The following is a 16,895-nucleotide window of genomic DNA, read 5'->3' on the forward strand; positions in this document are numbered from 1 at the left end:
GCCCAGAACCCGGGCAGCCTCTGTGGTTCTGATGTCAGATCTTTCCAAACAGAGTGGTAGGAGGTAACTTTTTGGATCTCTTTGAAATCAGCCTCTCTTGCTTTGCTCCTGACAGTATGTGGAGAGGATAACTGAGAGTAACCATACTTCCTTGCTTTGTCACTTAGTATCTCTAGCTCAGTTGCTAACCGCCCCCCAAACCCTCACCCAAACCCAGCTTACACAGAGTGGTTTTGTGAGCTGAGATCAAAAAATGACCAAGACCACATATGCAACCCTTGAGGAAAAAAAGATTAACATGAAGTAAAAGGATAGAGAACAGAATGAGAGCCAGTGGGAATAACCTGAGAGAAAGCAAAAGATGATGTATTGTAGTTTGAAAACAAAGTCTTAAACCAAGCAAGGCAAACAGTATGTTTGCAAATACTGCATCATTTGCAAGGGTGTGTGTGTGTGTGTGTGTGTGTGTGTGTGTATTTAAACTTTTCTATCTTATTGGCTTACTCTTCAAGTCCAACTACCCCTACACACACACACACACACACACACACACACACACCATATCTTTCTATATCTCTTTGCTTTTTTCCATGTTCTCTTGGAAACAGGAGTTCATGTTCTCAGAGGACAAGAGGCCACGTTCTCTGTTGAAGACATATTTCCTCTCTCTCCGCGTTCACATCTTTCTAAGTAAACTTCATTCAATTAAAAACTATTTTACTTCACTAAATTAAAAAGAAACCTTATCTATCACTTGAAAGAGGGAAGAGGCATAACACACAAGGTAGTAATAAATGACTCTCTGTAAGTTGCCCACTATCTGCTCTTGCTAGATGCCCCTCCCGGTCATGCACTATCCCCCTCTTTTCTGTATCTTCCTCCTCTCTATATCGCCAAATCTCTGATGGCACCCTTTGCCTTTTTGCCCAGTTGCCTTTATGTCACTTTAGCTTTCCTTTGGTGCTAATCCTTCATGTTATTTCAGCTATGGTTTCCATGCCAAAGCCTTCCACATCACAAGTCTGAGCTCCAGGCCACCACTCCTGGCTATTTCAGACCCAAGCTACTTGTCTTATCTCATTACCCCATCACCAAACAACATGCCTAAAGCAGAACTCTGTTCTTCTCCACAAGACTCAAGACTTCAGTCATCAGGCTCATGGGAGAGAAGTTCCTCTCTTCCCCTGGACAGTCATGAGAGGCCAGAGCAATAGTGAAGTAGGGAGGGTGCTTGCCTTGCACACGGCCAACCCATGTTCAATCACCGGAATCCCATGTGGTCCCTCAAGACCACCAGGAGTGATCCCTGAGTGTTCAGGAGTAAGTCCTGAGCACTGCTGGGTGTGGTCCAAAACAAACAAACAAACAAACAAACAAAAACCCTGGACAGACATGACGACCTGCATTTTGTTCCTACAGGTTTCTTCTGAGTCCAAGTTGTCTTTATATTATTATCAGGACTCCAGAATCTCACTGTTTTTTGTTTGTTTTGGTCAGGGTTTTGGGGGTTTGTTTGCTTTTTTTGAGGGGGGCTTACTCCTGGCTCTACACTCAGGAATCACTCCTGGCAATGTTCCCTGGAACCATATGGGATGCCTGGGATTGAACCCAAGTCAGCCACGTGAAAGGCAAGTGTCTTACCTGCTGTACTATCACTCCAGCCCCTAGAATCTCAGTCAATAAAGGATATTCCTGGGAAGTATCTAAATAGCCTCAGTCTTTCCCCTCAAAGTATACAATACACAGTATTCTCCCCCCATATTATTATTTAACTACCTCAATCTCTACTACAAAATTCCTATGGCTTTTACTATTAACACACTCAAGTCCAAATCTGTTCTCCAAAGCCCTCCACAACCAGGTGCCAAACCTCTCCCTGCAGTCACATTGCCCACATATATAACAAAATGCAGTCACATGGGCAGGCACATTGCCTATACATAGAGAAGAAAAACACTACTGCTTTTCCTGATTTCTTGCAGATAACCCTTCCAGTTGATGACATTCACACTGTAATAAACTGGAATAAATTGTTGCCTGAGAACAAGCAACTATTTTCCCAGACAGACTGTAAATTCCTGAATGTTAAAACTATCATTTGTGCTCCATACTTCTCACTTGACCTTGCACACAGCCGCATTCTCCATCCAGTACTGTGATGCAGAGATACTGACTATAAAGAAAAGCACTTCTGAATTTACACTGACTTCTTTTTTAAATTCCAGTATTTTGTGATCTTTCCATACAAAAGCTCCTAAGCCTGAAACCATGTGTAATCCTACAAAAATAACTCTAAGAAAAGATGCGTTCAGGTTGATGGAAAAAGATATGTGCAGGTTGATGGAAATACTCCAAACAGGTCTGTGGCAGCAGTTGCAAGACTCTGAATTTTGTTTAAAATTATACACTTTGAATGGGTGGATTTTGTGGTATGCAAATTATACTTCCATAGAACTGTCTAAATTTTTAAAATAAAGGCCAGAGAGACAGTGCAGAGATTAAGGCATTTGCCTTCCAGGTGGCTAACCCCAATTCAATCCCTGACAACGAGTCTGGTCCCCCTAAATAGCACCAGATGACCCGTGAGTGAAAAACCAGGAGCAACCCCTGAGCACCACAAACTGTGGCCAAGTCCCCACACCCCCAAACAATTTAATCTGAGTAAAAAGTAAATATAGGGTCAGAGAGTTAGTATGGAGGTTAGGCACTTCCCTTGCATGCAACTGACTCCAGACAGATCTCCGGTACCACAAGTGCTACCCGAACACCACTGTGAGTGATTCCCCAAGCACAGATCCCGGAGTAAGCCCTGAGCACTGTCATGTGTAGCACGAACTCCACCCCAATCACCCCGCCCAAAAAAAGTAAATGTAGATTCATGTATCCATCATTTACATGATTGTGTAAAGAAAAAAAGTTCTTTCTTCAGCTGAGACACTGAATGCATAAAGCTCTGACTTCACTCCCTGGTACTGCCCCATGTGCTCAGCATGAGCCTGTCAGCTCTGTTCTCTGTGATCTCTGGTGACACAAGTAATTTTTGTCCAGAAATGCATTGCAGGAGTGTGTCTGTGAGCACCACAACTAAAGAGGTTCCACCCTGCAAGTTATGTACTTAAAAGACACATGAGCGCCACGACCAGAGTGTGACCTCTGGTGAGCGTGAGTGTGAGCAATGCAGCGACTCACGGCAAGTTCCTAGCTGGGTGTGTGAGTAGCACAACCTGCTATGCAAGCACCACAGTCAGACCTGGAAAGGGTAGTGGGAGAAGCAAATAATAATGAAGTGAAAATGAAACAAAAGTAAAAAGAAACAGAAAAAGCAGAAACCACACAAGGAATAACTTGGGGCCAAACAGATAGTACAGGGCTTAAGGCACTTGTGCGGCAAACAGAGTTAACCCTGGTTTGATCTCCAGCACTGAATAAGGTGCCCTGAACACTTTCAGGAGTGACCCCTAAGCAAATATGCAAGAATAGCTTTTGAGCACTACCAGGTGTGGCCCAAACCCATGCTCCTCCCCACAAAAAATAAAAAAGAAAGAAAAAGGAAGGAAGGGAAGAAGGGAGGAAGGGAGGGAGGGAGGGAGGGAGGGAGGAAAGGAGGGAGGGAGGGAGGGAGGGAGGAAGGAAGGAAAGGAGGGAGGGAGGGAGGGAGGGAGGGAGGAAGGAAGGAAGGAAGGAAACCCGAAGAAATAGTCAAATCAATAACTAACAAACTGTTTTGCAACTTTTATCAGTCAATATGTTTTAACATCTTTTGGGGGCAAGAGCATATATCTATCATCTATTCAAAGGCTAAGCAGTATTCTATTGGGGATGGGACCCAGGTTGGTCACATGCAAGGCAAGTGCCCAACTTGCTCTACTATCTCTTTGTCCCTCTGTCTCTCTCTTTTTTTTTTCACCCTTTGGTCCATACCACGTGATGTTCATGGGCTAGTCACTCCTGGAAGTATTCAAGGGCACTATATGCAACTTCGAGGGTCAAACCCAGGACTCCTGCATGCAAAGCATATGTTCTAGAAACTGAGCTCCCTCTCCAGCCCTATGCATTGTAAATTAAATTTGTATATATATATATATATATATATATATATATATATATATCTTCCATACTTCTCTGGTTATTTTATTTATTTTTTTACTTTGTGGGTCACATCTGGTGATGCACAGGGGTTACTCCTAGCTCTGCATTCAGGAATTACTCCTGGTAGTGCTCAGGGGACCATATGGGATGCTGGGAATAGAACCTGGGTTGGCCACGTGCAAGGCAAATGCCCTACCAGCTGTACTATCGCTCCAGCCCCTTCAAAGGATTTTCTTGACCACAAACTTCTAATATACAGAAGAATTCTTGAATAATTCCTACTTTTTTTCTGGGTTTTTGTTTGTTTTTTATTTTCAATCATAGCTTATCCTGGATACTACTGAAATCCAAATTGGTGGGAGAGAGTAAAGTGTTTCAACACTTTAACCTTGGGTCTCTTTCTTTGCCAACTATTACAAATTTTATCCTCCTGGGTCATTTAACATAGGACCCCTCTGAATCACTCACTTGTTCTCCTCCCACACAAGCCCTGGAGGCTCAGCCTTGGTCAGAACAGCTCATGCTACTGCTGCAAAAATGCAGGAGAATAAGAGACATCCTGCAAGAGCACAGCCCTCCAGAGAAAGCCAGAGAGTGGCCACCTGCTCAGAAAGGGACCCTCTCTGTAGCCTCTGGAGGCAGGGTGAGGAGAAGGTGCTGAGTGATAGATGATAACATCTGGACAGCATCCCACTGGGATCCTGAGAGTCCAGAGTTCTGACCAAGCAATGTAGGGTTGACCTATGGCAAGCAAGACTAGTCCCTTTCAAATTTCCCAACAGGGATAGAGAGATGGCTCAACAGACATTCGGGAGGTTCAGAGTGATCCCTGGCACCATTAGGTCTCCTGCTCACCAGGTGTAGCCCCAAACCAAAACAACAACAGCAAAATTTGTTGTTGAAGAAAGGAGGGCATGATGCAGGGAGAGAGACCACCTGGTGGTCACAGGCAGAAAGGGGTGCATTTTACTGTATCCCACACATGTCGGCTGCTCCTTCTCTCTGTAACGCTAGAACATGTCACGTGCAACACAAATGAGAGGCTGCCTCTACAGTTACACTGTGGCTTCTAGAACCGGGTCTATCTAATAGTTTTTCTACACAACCCCCTGGCCTTTCTTTGTGTCTTCCTCACTAGTTTGAATCCTAAAAGGAAGCCAGTCTGAAGCTTCTCACCTGACACTTGCTAAGCCAGCAGAGTGAAAGTGGTGGCTGTCCCAGCCTAACTCCATCTTCAGGATCTCCGAAGCATCCAGAAGCAACATAAACATAAGTGTCTCTAGCCTGGAAGCAAGAAGTCACACTTCTACAGCAGGGCAGAGAAAGCATGGGAAATGAAAAAAGAAAAAAGCCCAGTGACAATACATTCTGCTTCACAAAGCCTGCCTAACACAAAGCCACAGCATCAACAGGATCAGACAGAACAGAAGAGAAAGACCTTGACTTTAATGTCTTCTCGAAGCAGACAAGCTCCTGCCTTCGAGATTTGTACTCTTCAGTCCCGTTACTAACCCCAGATCAGTATGCACAGAGTGCACCAACTGCCACAATTGGTTGCAATTTCCAGGCTGCTGTGAAAACCAACACGCTCCTTTCTGACTCCCTTGGCCATTGCTCGAGAAGCTGGATTAGGACTCTACTGTAGAAGGGAGCACAGAAAGATACAGCAGGGCGAGCTGACAGGCCCAGCAACATGTTTAAATATAAAAACATGAAAAAGATATGGGGGAGGCGGCCAAAACAATATATAATTTATAATATCTTAATTTCTCAAAAGTTTTCCTCTAATTTCTTGAGGAGTTATTTTTTCTTATTTCTTTACAAATTAAGACCTGCTGAAATAGTGGCGTCCCACCTGGCAACCCTATCTGCCCCTCTTATACTTTTTCCGCACTCTATTCGTGTTTTAAATTTGCATTGCAAACTGTGAAAAAAGTAAGCATCTGCAGAAAGCAATTTCCTGGGCCAGCACCTCTTGGACTAATATTCCCCCTGCAATTACCATGGCTTCTGCATGCATGTACTCACCTCCCTCTCCCTGCAGCCCTCCTGTTCCTCCCTTCTTTCCTACCTCCCTTTTCAGAACCTTCTTCCTGAACCAAGCCTATCTGATGGGATACTCTAGGTGACATCACAACCACTGACAAGAAAGTGAAACAACAAGCTGGGAAATGCGCCAAGGATCTTGGGCAGTGGACTTAACGGCGTACTCCAGGAGGCATGGGAGTTTCTCCTTTGCAGCACAGAAGAGTGTCCCTACTATACAAGAAAGGAGATCGAGCCTCTGGCCTCCAAGGTCAAAATGTGAAACTTCAAGAGTCCTTTTTAAGGAACTGCTAAGGAGCAGCAGATGTACAATCTACACAGTTAGAAATCTTTTAAAACAATGTTTGTAGGAACAGTCAAACACATTTGTAGGCTTGCTGAGGCATGCATCATCTACATAGAAATTCTAATCAGCAAAGCAAAATTGAGAATCACAAAAACCTTTATGAATCACAGTATCTTTAAAACACTTTGCCATATTAATGGTGTCAACATTAATTAACTGCTGGTGGTACATAAACGTATCTATTCTCTTCCTCTCTGTCTCTCTTGCATATATATATATATATATACAATATAGTATAAAACTATATATACACACATATATATACATATATGTATATATGTTTTTTGTTTTGATCCACACTGGATATGCTCAGGGCTTACTCCTGGCTTTGTGCTAAGGGATCATTATTCATGCTGGTGATTGGGGGACTATATTGGTTGCTGGAGATTGAATCTAGGTTAGCCATAGGCAAGGCAAGTGTCCTACTGCTGTACTATCTTTTTTTTGGGGGGTGGAGGGGGGCCACCCCCCATGGTGCTCAGGGATCATGTGGTCCTCTCAATAAAAACCTGGCCTCACACATGCAAAGCATATGCGCCAACTATTGCGCTACCCCTCCACCTCTCTATTTCCTTTCTTTATGGTATGGAGAAAATGTTCCAATTCTTGGGATCCGAGTTCCTAATTCCCCTAAATAGAATGATGATAATAGTGAAATTCAAACTCACTAGTATAGACAAAGAGTCATGGGCAGTAGAATTCTGGTTCTTAAATCTTAAATCTATGACCAAGAGAGTCACATGTAACTGTCCTGAACTCAGAGAAGGGAAGAAATAAAACTGAGACTTTGAATTGCCCCTGGAGGTCCCAAAGATCAGGACTCTGTTATATAGAAAGTAAGTTGGGATTACTTTTAAAAAATTATTTGAAACAAAACAGAAAACAAGGAAATCACTGCATTTCACGGAATAACTGTTGCAGATTCTAAGACAAATAGCAGTGGGTGACCATTATGTGAAAGCTTTTTTCTTTTCTTTTTGGGTCACACCCAGCAATGCACAGGGGTTACTCCTGGCTCACATATGTGGGAATTATTCCTGGCAGTACTCAGGGGACCATATAGGATGTTGGGAATTGAGCCCAGGCCAGCTGCATGCAAGGCAAATGCCCTACCCACTGTGCTATTGCTCCAGGCCCTGTGAAAGCTTTTTAAAAAAACAACTGTGTAGTACTTAAAAAACAAGGTATGATAATGTGCAGTGAAACACCAAATAAACTGATTCTGAACTAAAGTAGTGAAATCTTTCCCCAAATGATCTAAGAGCTATTTAACTGCAGAAGAATAGGGTGATCTTTCCTTCTCTGACACGATCCTCTGATATACAAATGTACAATATGTTAGTGATTCGGTCACAACTGTCACTGCCTTTTCATTCAGGTCCAGTACTAACCCCACATCATGTCCAATTCTACTTACAAGAGTAAGCTATATTATTTCAAAAAAACAAAAGCAAAGATATTTCACAAAGATCCCCCCTCTTTTTTTTTTTTTCTGATCTAGTGTTGTGCCTAACAGGTGGCGAAATCCTCTTAAATATATGAGTAGTATCATGACAAGGCCACTGGAACGGATCAGTGCCATAAGTCAGACAGGGCTAGAAGTTTCCGCCCCACCGTCAGGTTCCTCTTTAGCCTTGACAGATCAAACTGAAGCCGAAGCAGGTTACAGAGATCAGTTCAGTCCCTGAGCCAAAGGTCTTCACAGTGAGGGACCAAAGCTGCCCTGGCCGGGCCTCTGCCGGCCCGTGTCCCAGATTAATCACCAGCAAGCAGGGCCTGGACACCAGCCTGCAATCTGAGCCCAGCAGCACCTGCACAGGGGTCACCCCAGCACCTCCCTTAGTCCTCTTGGGCAGAACTCCAGGGTCTGAGGGTGTCCACCTGTTGACTAGGTTACCTAGAACATGAGGGCAAGACAAGTGGCCATCTTCACAGATGATTTCAGAGTACTAGTGAGAGAGGGACAGGGAATGTAATGACTCAAGGAGTAAGGTCAACTCGGAGAGAAAGAAAATTCTTAGACTCAGCAACAGAAAGGCCTCAGTGCCCTTTTCATCACTATCTAGAGAAGAAATCGAACTCAGGCCTTCCTCAGAGCCTATGAATCGATGAGCGGTCTTGTGTGTGTTTGCTACATGTTTTCATCGCCTACAGGTCAAGAGGAGGCTCACAGAAAGGAGAGGACTGGAATAGATATATCTTTCAAAAACATCCACAAATACTACCAGCTACAATTATGTAAAAGGGAGCTTAAATACCATACACTCTGAGGGGCCAGGAGAGCTTCCTCTGAATGCGAAGACCTCAATGATTTCCTCAATGATACTTTCCTCAAATGATCTCCTGAATTAGATAGAAAGCTATTCAAACACATGGATATTGAGAACTAGAGACAAAGCATGATGCTTTGACCCACATCTGTCTACGTTGGAAGGCATTTTTTAGGTCAAAGGACCCTATTACAGAGTCTTCTCAGATAGGGAGCTGGGGCAAGAGTACAGGTAAGACACTTAGTTGCCTGACATGTGAACAACCTGGGTTTGATCCCAGGACCCCATGTAGTTCCCCTCGAGCACTGCCAGGAAAATCCCTGAGTGTAGAGTAGGAGAAATCCCTGAGTACAGTCAGGTGTGGCTCCCAAGCAAACAAGTCTTCTCAAGTGGCAACAACTTTCATATATCATTGCTGCTCTCTGAGTAGAAGGAGGTTTTTGTTTTGTTTTGTTTTGTTTTGTTTTTGAGGTGGGAGCACATCCAGCTATGCTCAGGGGCTACTCTGGGCTCTGCACTCAGGACTCCTGATGGTGCTCGAGAGACCATGTGAAATGTTGGGGATCGAACCCAGGCTGGCCATATGTAAGGCAAGCGCTATCTCTCCAGCCCCAGGAGGAATTCTTTTTTTTTACTTTTTTTTGGGGATCACACCCGGCATTGCACAGGGATTACTCCTGGCTCATGCACTCAGGAATTACTCCTGGCAGTGCTCGGGGGACCATATGGGATTCTGGGAATCGAACCCAGGTTGGCCATGTGCAAGGCAAACACCCTACCTGCTGTGCTATGGCTCCAGCCCCGGGCCGGCTGCATGTAAGGCAAACACCCTACCCATTGTACTAACTCTCCAGCCCCAGCATGAAGGTTTGTGTCTTACAAAACTCCTGGCAGTGCTACGGGGACCATATGGGATACTGGGATTCAAACCTGGGTTGGCCTGCATGCAAGGCAAATGACCTACCCGCTGTGCTATCGCTCCAGCCTCCCAGGCCCTATTTTGTGATGTAAGTAGAAACCTCTAGGATGGACGCCCCCGTCCCTACCCAATTGTGCCCGTGGTCCCAAGGAAAGAAGGGTTCAGAGATCGCAGTGTGTGTCACTTGAAAGAGCAGAGAAAGGCACAGGGCAGATAAGAATGGAAAGCGTTTCTCTAGAGTACCTTAGAGTACCTTTATTCATTGATTCTTTTTTTCTTTTTGGGCCACACTCACCATGCTCAGGGGTTACTCCTGGCTCTGCACTCAGGAATTATTCCTGATGGGCTCAGGTATCATATGGGATGCTGGGGATCAATACCAGGTTGGCTGCCAGAAAAGCAAACACCCCACCCGATCTACTATCGCTCCAGCCCCTCCAGTGCCTTTTTCTAAGGAAAACCACCCATTGCTGACAGTTACACCTTGTAGCTCCAGAGCTCCATCTCCTCTCAAGAATTCCTTTTGAACTCCAGCTGCAACCCAGCTTAGGACAGAGCAGTAGCTACAATTACACACTTGCTTGGAAGTTGGGGGGATGGGGGTGGAGGGGTGCTGCTGCATGTGACAGGCCATGAAAGGTCCCTGCCTATAAAACAGACTGGAAAACAAACCCTTAATTTAAATGTTAATGAAAGTGCTGTGGAGACATCAGAGGCTTCCCGGCTGCTCAGAGAGCAGCTACACCAGCCACAGAATTTATGGCTCCCCTTCACCCTCCCTCTCTGCCTCATCACCCCCTGAAGTTTAAAGAGTAGGGGAAAAAACCCACCTAATTTTAACATTAACTTCATGCTTCCACCTTGGGATGATTGCTAAATTATCTGTCGGCAGAACAGTGATCAAAGGTGGAAAAACACAGGCACGCTGCACACACAACCTAGAAAAGTCAGTGCAGCTAAAGCAAGACAATTACCTTCTCTCTTCCTGTGAGGGAAGACAAGAAATAGTGGTGCAGGTGGAACTCGGAGTCTATGGGGAAGAACAGGCAGTAGGAAGAGAAAGAAGATGCTGGTCCTTCTAAGCTCTCTGCCCGCAATCTGAAAAGGAGGCATGCCAATTTACCCATGTCACTTGTGTGTCTTGCCACCACTCTTAGATCTAGTTTCCCACTGCTTACTCTGTTCACAGGGAGACTGAAGTATGAAGAGAGAAAGGGAGATCGGGTGGGGAAAGAGAGGGCATGGGGAAGAGAGTCAGAGAGACAAGGACGGAAACAAGAGAAAGGAAGAGTTTAAACTCTAAGACGCATGGACTCAACCTACAGTATTCGACTTGCAACAGCCTCTGTTTCCAGGGTTTAATCAGCTCTCACTGACTGAGCCAGCCTTGCTGACCAGGGGTTCTGGTCCAGATGGGGCTGGTTGGATTCTGGTCTCTGGCCAGCAGCTCAGCACATGAGCCTCTTGAGCCCATACTGTCCTGGGTAGTGGCAGAGATCCAGGGTCCTGAGGAGGTTAAACCCACTCCTGTGGCATTTCTTCCTGCTACTGATGAATATACCCACCAGAAAGGCTTGGCTCAGGGCAGGCACTGCTCTGAAATTCAGCAGCACCAGACTCCAATTTGATTCTATCCACACATTGATCTCTTTCCAATCTTAGGTCATTTCAGGCCAGGGCAGTGGGGCATGGACCACTACCTAGAGGTTCCTTCTTGCTCCAAGCACCGTACCAGCCATTCCAGCCATGCTAGCCTCCAGCCCCTGCATGGTGTTTTCACGCCTGTGACTCTCATCCACAGGCACCAAATGCAAGATGTCTCTTCCTATGTGCTCAAAAGCTGGGAAGGGGAAAAGTACTCCCTAAGTACCAAAGTACTCCCTACCTAGGTCTCCTGTCTCTAGACAAACCCCAGAAGAGGCTTCCCTCTGTCCCAACCTAAAGAAGGTGGAGTAAACATATCTTCAAATCAGCCATGGGCTAAAACATTAGGAGACCCAGTTAATGTGAAATATGACAAAGTCATATATCAACAATCTTCAGGTTATCAAATTTATGCATGTCCTTCAAGGCCCATCTCTCCAGACCAACCAGAAAAATACAAAAAGAGGTACAACCCTGACTTCTGATTGGCCTTCTCCTAAAAGCACTGGATATGAAGCCTAGAGGCAAAGGATTGCTGAACTACTGGGAACCAAAGAAATTCAAGCCAAACATTCACTGCCTCTTTTCCCAATCATTCAAACCTCTCAGTCAGAGAAAGCCCCAGATGCAATTACTTCTCACTAAAGAAAGGTGCATTTCAACAGGCTGGTGATTATACATCTACCACACACAACACACAGTATACCCTGTGGCCACTGGGAACAAATCCTCCCCTCTCCCCCAAAAACTCCCCCCCTCTCCAAATAGGGCACAGTGACTGCTTCCCTTCCAGACTCTCCCTCCCCCTGGGAGAAATGAAGCAAGAAGGGGCAACTCCTCCATCAAACCCCCCCAGAGACTACAACTCTCTTTATAAATTTGAATTGGTATATTTCATGCAGACTTGGACAAATCCTGCCCCCACCCCCAAAACCAACAGGTCATCACTGTGAGCAAAGTTACACAAAATTACACTGCATATTTAATAACACAGCTATGTCAAGTTTCTACATTTATACCACTGGTATATTTCCCTAATGACATAAAAGAGATAGGGATTAAAACCCAAGTGTCCTGGGAAGCCTCCTTGACCACACTGACTCATGACAGCAGTGTGGTCAGAGAGGGAGAAGGATTCTGCTGAACACCTCCTTTGAGGAAGGCAATAAGTGTGGAGTGGTGCCAGCTTTCACAGCTCCCCGAGTGAGCCCATGCCTCCATTACTACAGGCTTCTCCTCCCCTCCATCCTATCTTCATATCTAGAAGGAGAGAATGTCCCCGAGGCAGAGCAACAGTACAATGGGTAGGGTGTTTGCCTTGCACACAGCTGACCTGGGTTTGATCCCCAGCACCAACAGTCCCCTGAGAACTACCAGGAACCAGGATTAAGCTTTCAGTACTGTTGGGTTTGGCTCAAAAAAACAAAACAAACAAATAAAAAAAAATATCCCTGGTCCTCACAGGGCTTTTCAAAGACCACCTCCACTGTCCAAGATACTGGATGCAGGCACAGCAATGACCTAATGCTTTGTGGCCCTTCTTCTGTACCAAAGAATATGGCAACAGGCTAGGCCTGAGCATTAGCTGTTGCTCCTTTTGGCTTTTTCCAAATGGACCCTGTATTGCTCTTCCCTGAGCCCACAATTTCTCTCTGGACCAGAGGAGAATGGTAGCCCACTTCCCACTCATCCTAATTTCAAGCATTTTGGTTGGCAACCATTACCATATGCATCCATTTATCCCCTTGCTGAATAAGTTGCTTGGGGCACATAGAAAGTTCAGTAAATACACAGGATTAAGGGGGAAGGAAAGTAAGAAAGGAAGAGATGGAAAATGGCAAGAATGAAATCGAGTATTAAATCTTTTTTTTTTAATGTCACTCCCAGGGCCAGAGAGATAGTAAAACAGGTAGGGTTTTTGCTTTGCATGCAGCAGATGCCAGTTCTATCCCCATCACTCCCTATGGTCCCCCAAGCACTGCCAGGAGTGACTCCTGAGTGCAGGAGTAAGCCCTGAGCACCACTGGGTGTGGCCCCCAAACCAAAAAATATATATATAAAATGTAGCACTGTAGCACTGTCCTCCCGTTGTTAATCGATTTGCTCAAGTGGGCATCAGTAATGTCTCCATTGTGAGACTTGTTACTGTTTTTGGCATATCAAATATGCCATGGGGAGCTTGCCAGACTCTGCCATGCGGGCGGGATACTCTCATTAGCTTGCCAGGCTCTCCGAGTAAAAATATAATAATAAAATGTAATTCACTATCCCTTTTTGTTGTTGTTGCCAATGACCAAGGGTCATAATATATGGTCATGGTGCTCATAGACAAGTAGTGAGTATGTTTGTAGAGCAAACCACACACTTGACTGTGATGTCTAGACCCCAAATGTCAGGGCCTCCAGTACTGCATTCAACTAGAACTCACGATCTCATACTTGCAAGACAGGCTCTTTGTTACAAAACTACATGATCACTCCTTTACATGTTTTTCATTTTCTCACTCTTGAGTACTTATTAATTCTTAGTATCAATGAGAATTTTTATGTCAATAAAAGGTATTATGAACTTAAAAAAAAACTGCTCAAAAGACTGGGGCACATGTTTTGCACACTTGAGCCCCAAGTTCATCACCTAGCACTGTATGGTCCTCCATCACTGAGTATATCAAACTGGGAGTAGCCTCTGAGCACCACTGGGTATTTCCCCAAAACAAAACATATACACTTCCTTCATGTGAACCTCAGAGGGTTTGTCTGTCTGAGAATGACTAATTGGGCCTTACGTAGTTCAGTCGCACCAACACATTCAGACATATGCCTTAGAGTCCATAAATCTTAAAAACAAGATATAGATATCAGAAAAGAGATCATGTTAAAGAGAAAGGTTCTTGCCTGCTGCCTTTCTGTGGAGTCTCTTATGTGTTTTGAGTACCTAAACACAACTCATAACTCATAAACACAAGACATAACTAGTATTCAAAATCATCTTCCAGGACTGCTCGAAATCAAGGAATCAAGGTCATGGAAGGGAAAAAGGGCAATATGTGGGCACAGGACAGAAACCTGCTTTCTCTCAATCACAAATAATGTCAGATGAAGGCTAGGGCTTACAGTTTCATGTGTCCAACCATATGGGCCTAAATGTAAACATAAAATATAGGGGCTGGAGAGATAGCAGGTAGGGTGCTTGCCTTGCATGGAGCAGACACGGGTTCTATTCACCAGCATCCCATATGGTCCCCCAGCCAGGAGTAAGCCCTGACCATTGTTGAATGTGACCACAAAACCAAACCAAAACCAAACCATATACTGTTCCAACATGCCAGAGGCTGTTCACCTTGGAGACCTGCTGCGGATATGGGTATGGCCCTGCGCAAGATTTACATCCTCTCCCCTGGATTTTCAAGGGCCAGTGAGAGCTCTGGAGCAATAGCACAGTGGGTAGGGTGTTTGCCTTGCATGCAGCCGACCCGGGTTTGATTCCTCCGTCCCTCTCGGAGAGCCCAGAAAGCTACCGAGAGTATTCCACCCACATGGCATATATGTGTGTGTGTATATATATGTGTGTGTGTGTAGTGTGTGTGTATGTGTGTATATATATGTATGTGTGTGTATATATATATATATATACATACATACATATATATCAGAAAAGCCCCAGAATCAAAAGCTAATAGAAGGGCTGGAGCAATAGTACAGCGGGAAAGGCGTTTGCCTTGCACAAGGCCGACCTGGGTTCGATCCCCGGCATCCCATATGGTTCCCTGACTACCGCCAGGAGTAATTCCTAAGTGCAGAGCCAGGAGTAACCCCTGAGCATCGCTGGATGTGACCCAAAAAGAAAAAAAAAATCAAATAGAATGTGCAGCTATGACAGATTATTTTATATAAAAGATTTTGAGAAAATAAATGAGCAACCTGTCTAGGTTCCTTCTATGTGAGGAAGTAGGGGAGTGGGAAACTGTCAGATAAACCAGGAGTACCAGCCCTAGAATCTAGCTTCTTAATATACTGATTCTGGCATGGACCACTGGTGGCTTACACATAGATGTGGCTTAACTAACATAATGTAGTACTCATGTCAATTTATTAAACTGTGGGGTTTAAGAACCCCATATGGGGTTGTATAATTCTTTTTAAAAAATTTGGGGCCACACCCGGTGGTGCTCAGGACTTACTCCTAACTCTACATTCAGGTATCATCAGGCAGGGCTCAGTGGACCCCCCTAAGCACTTCTGGGTATGCCCACTCCTTCAACCGCATCACCAAAAATAAAAGAAAAAAGAAAAAGGGCTAGTAATAATACAAGAATAAACTCTAGTCTTCCAGTGTTAGATAATCCCAAAGATAAGCCTTTTTTAAAAAAAAAAAAAAAAAAAGAGTCCAAGATATCATCTACAGAGTTAAGGAAAAGGCCCCATAATTGTGTGTCAGGAGAGCTATAACGAGCCAAAAGAGACCACAAGAATCATCCTTAGGATGATGAAAACATACAAGAGGACAAGACATAAAGATGAATGCAAAAAAATCACTACACCAGGTTTTTAGTGGGCCAGAGAGAGAGTACAGTGGGTAAGGCCCTTGCCTTGTACACAGCTGACTCTCGTTCAATCCCTGGCAGCAGTTATGGGTTCCCTGAGCCCCACTAGGAGTAAGCCCTGAGCACAGCTGAATTGGCTGTGAAACAAAAACAAAAGACCCAAGGTTTCAGAGATGGAAGTCAAGGATTTAGCCAAAGGTCTTCATGCAGCAGATGAATGGTAAACATTAGCTGCCACAGTCACAGAATAGCACCAGTAATATTAAAATGTCAAGTTCTTCCTTATGTTGACCCCAAACACCCAAACTCAGTTTTCTATGATCTGAAATGCTTCTTAACAAGGGTAGCCTCTGTTATCAACTTCTTTTACTGACACAATCTTCACTTGTAGCTGTGCTCTGTTCTGTAAGAGGTAGTCTATGCATTCTAGAGGAAGACGCTGAAGTAGTGCATTGATGGGGAACCAAGTCTGTCTATGTTCTTTGGCCCAAATTCAAGTACTGGAAGCACATGGACCATCTCTAATCCTCTACCGCTTACTCCCACCACCACCCTGCTGCTTCCTGAAGTCAGCAGAAGTCCACAGGACCAAGACAAAAATCACCAACACACCTGTCACCTCCCACAGGCAATCCTGCTCTTCTATCTAAATCAAGCCCAGGCTTGGCCAGGTGGCTTTAAAAGGGCAGTCTCGGAAAGGACGTAAAGAGGGACAAAGCCTGATGGCTCCATTTTCTGTCCTCTGCTCCCACACACTTAGGCCTCTCTACTCCCTGCTGGTCCCTCTTTCCTAGGATTGCTAGAATGATTTGTTCTAAACAGCGACAGGTTTATAGGTTAGCCGACACCTCCGCTCTGTGGAATTTTAATTAACTTCTCCCATCGTCAATATGCGAAGGAACCGGGTCTCCATTCTCTGAGGTCAGCAATGTGTTTCAGGTCCTGCTATATCAGCCGTCAAATTGAAGAATTAATGACGTGGCTAATCGGCTCTAATTCTTCAGGAAGAAAAAAATTTGAAAGGGAGTTGTGGAAGGA

General features: G+C 44.7%; 1 protein-coding gene across 1 annotated transcript in view; it reads right to left on the bottom strand.

Moving 5' to 3' along the window:
• The window catches only part of FBXW4 (F-box and WD repeat domain containing 4), an 81,538-nt gene that overhangs the window by 39,930 nt on the left and 24,713 nt on the right, over nucleotides 1-16,895 (bottom strand). The gene's annotated exons all lie outside the window — the stretch shown is intronic.

Source organism: Sorex fumeus, unplaced genomic scaffold (genome assembly GCF_029834395.1).
Source record: "Sorex fumeus unplaced genomic scaffold, SorFum_2.1 ptg000043l, whole genome shotgun sequence".
Taxonomy (NCBI): domain Eukaryota; kingdom Metazoa; phylum Chordata; class Mammalia; order Eulipotyphla; family Soricidae; genus Sorex; species Sorex fumeus.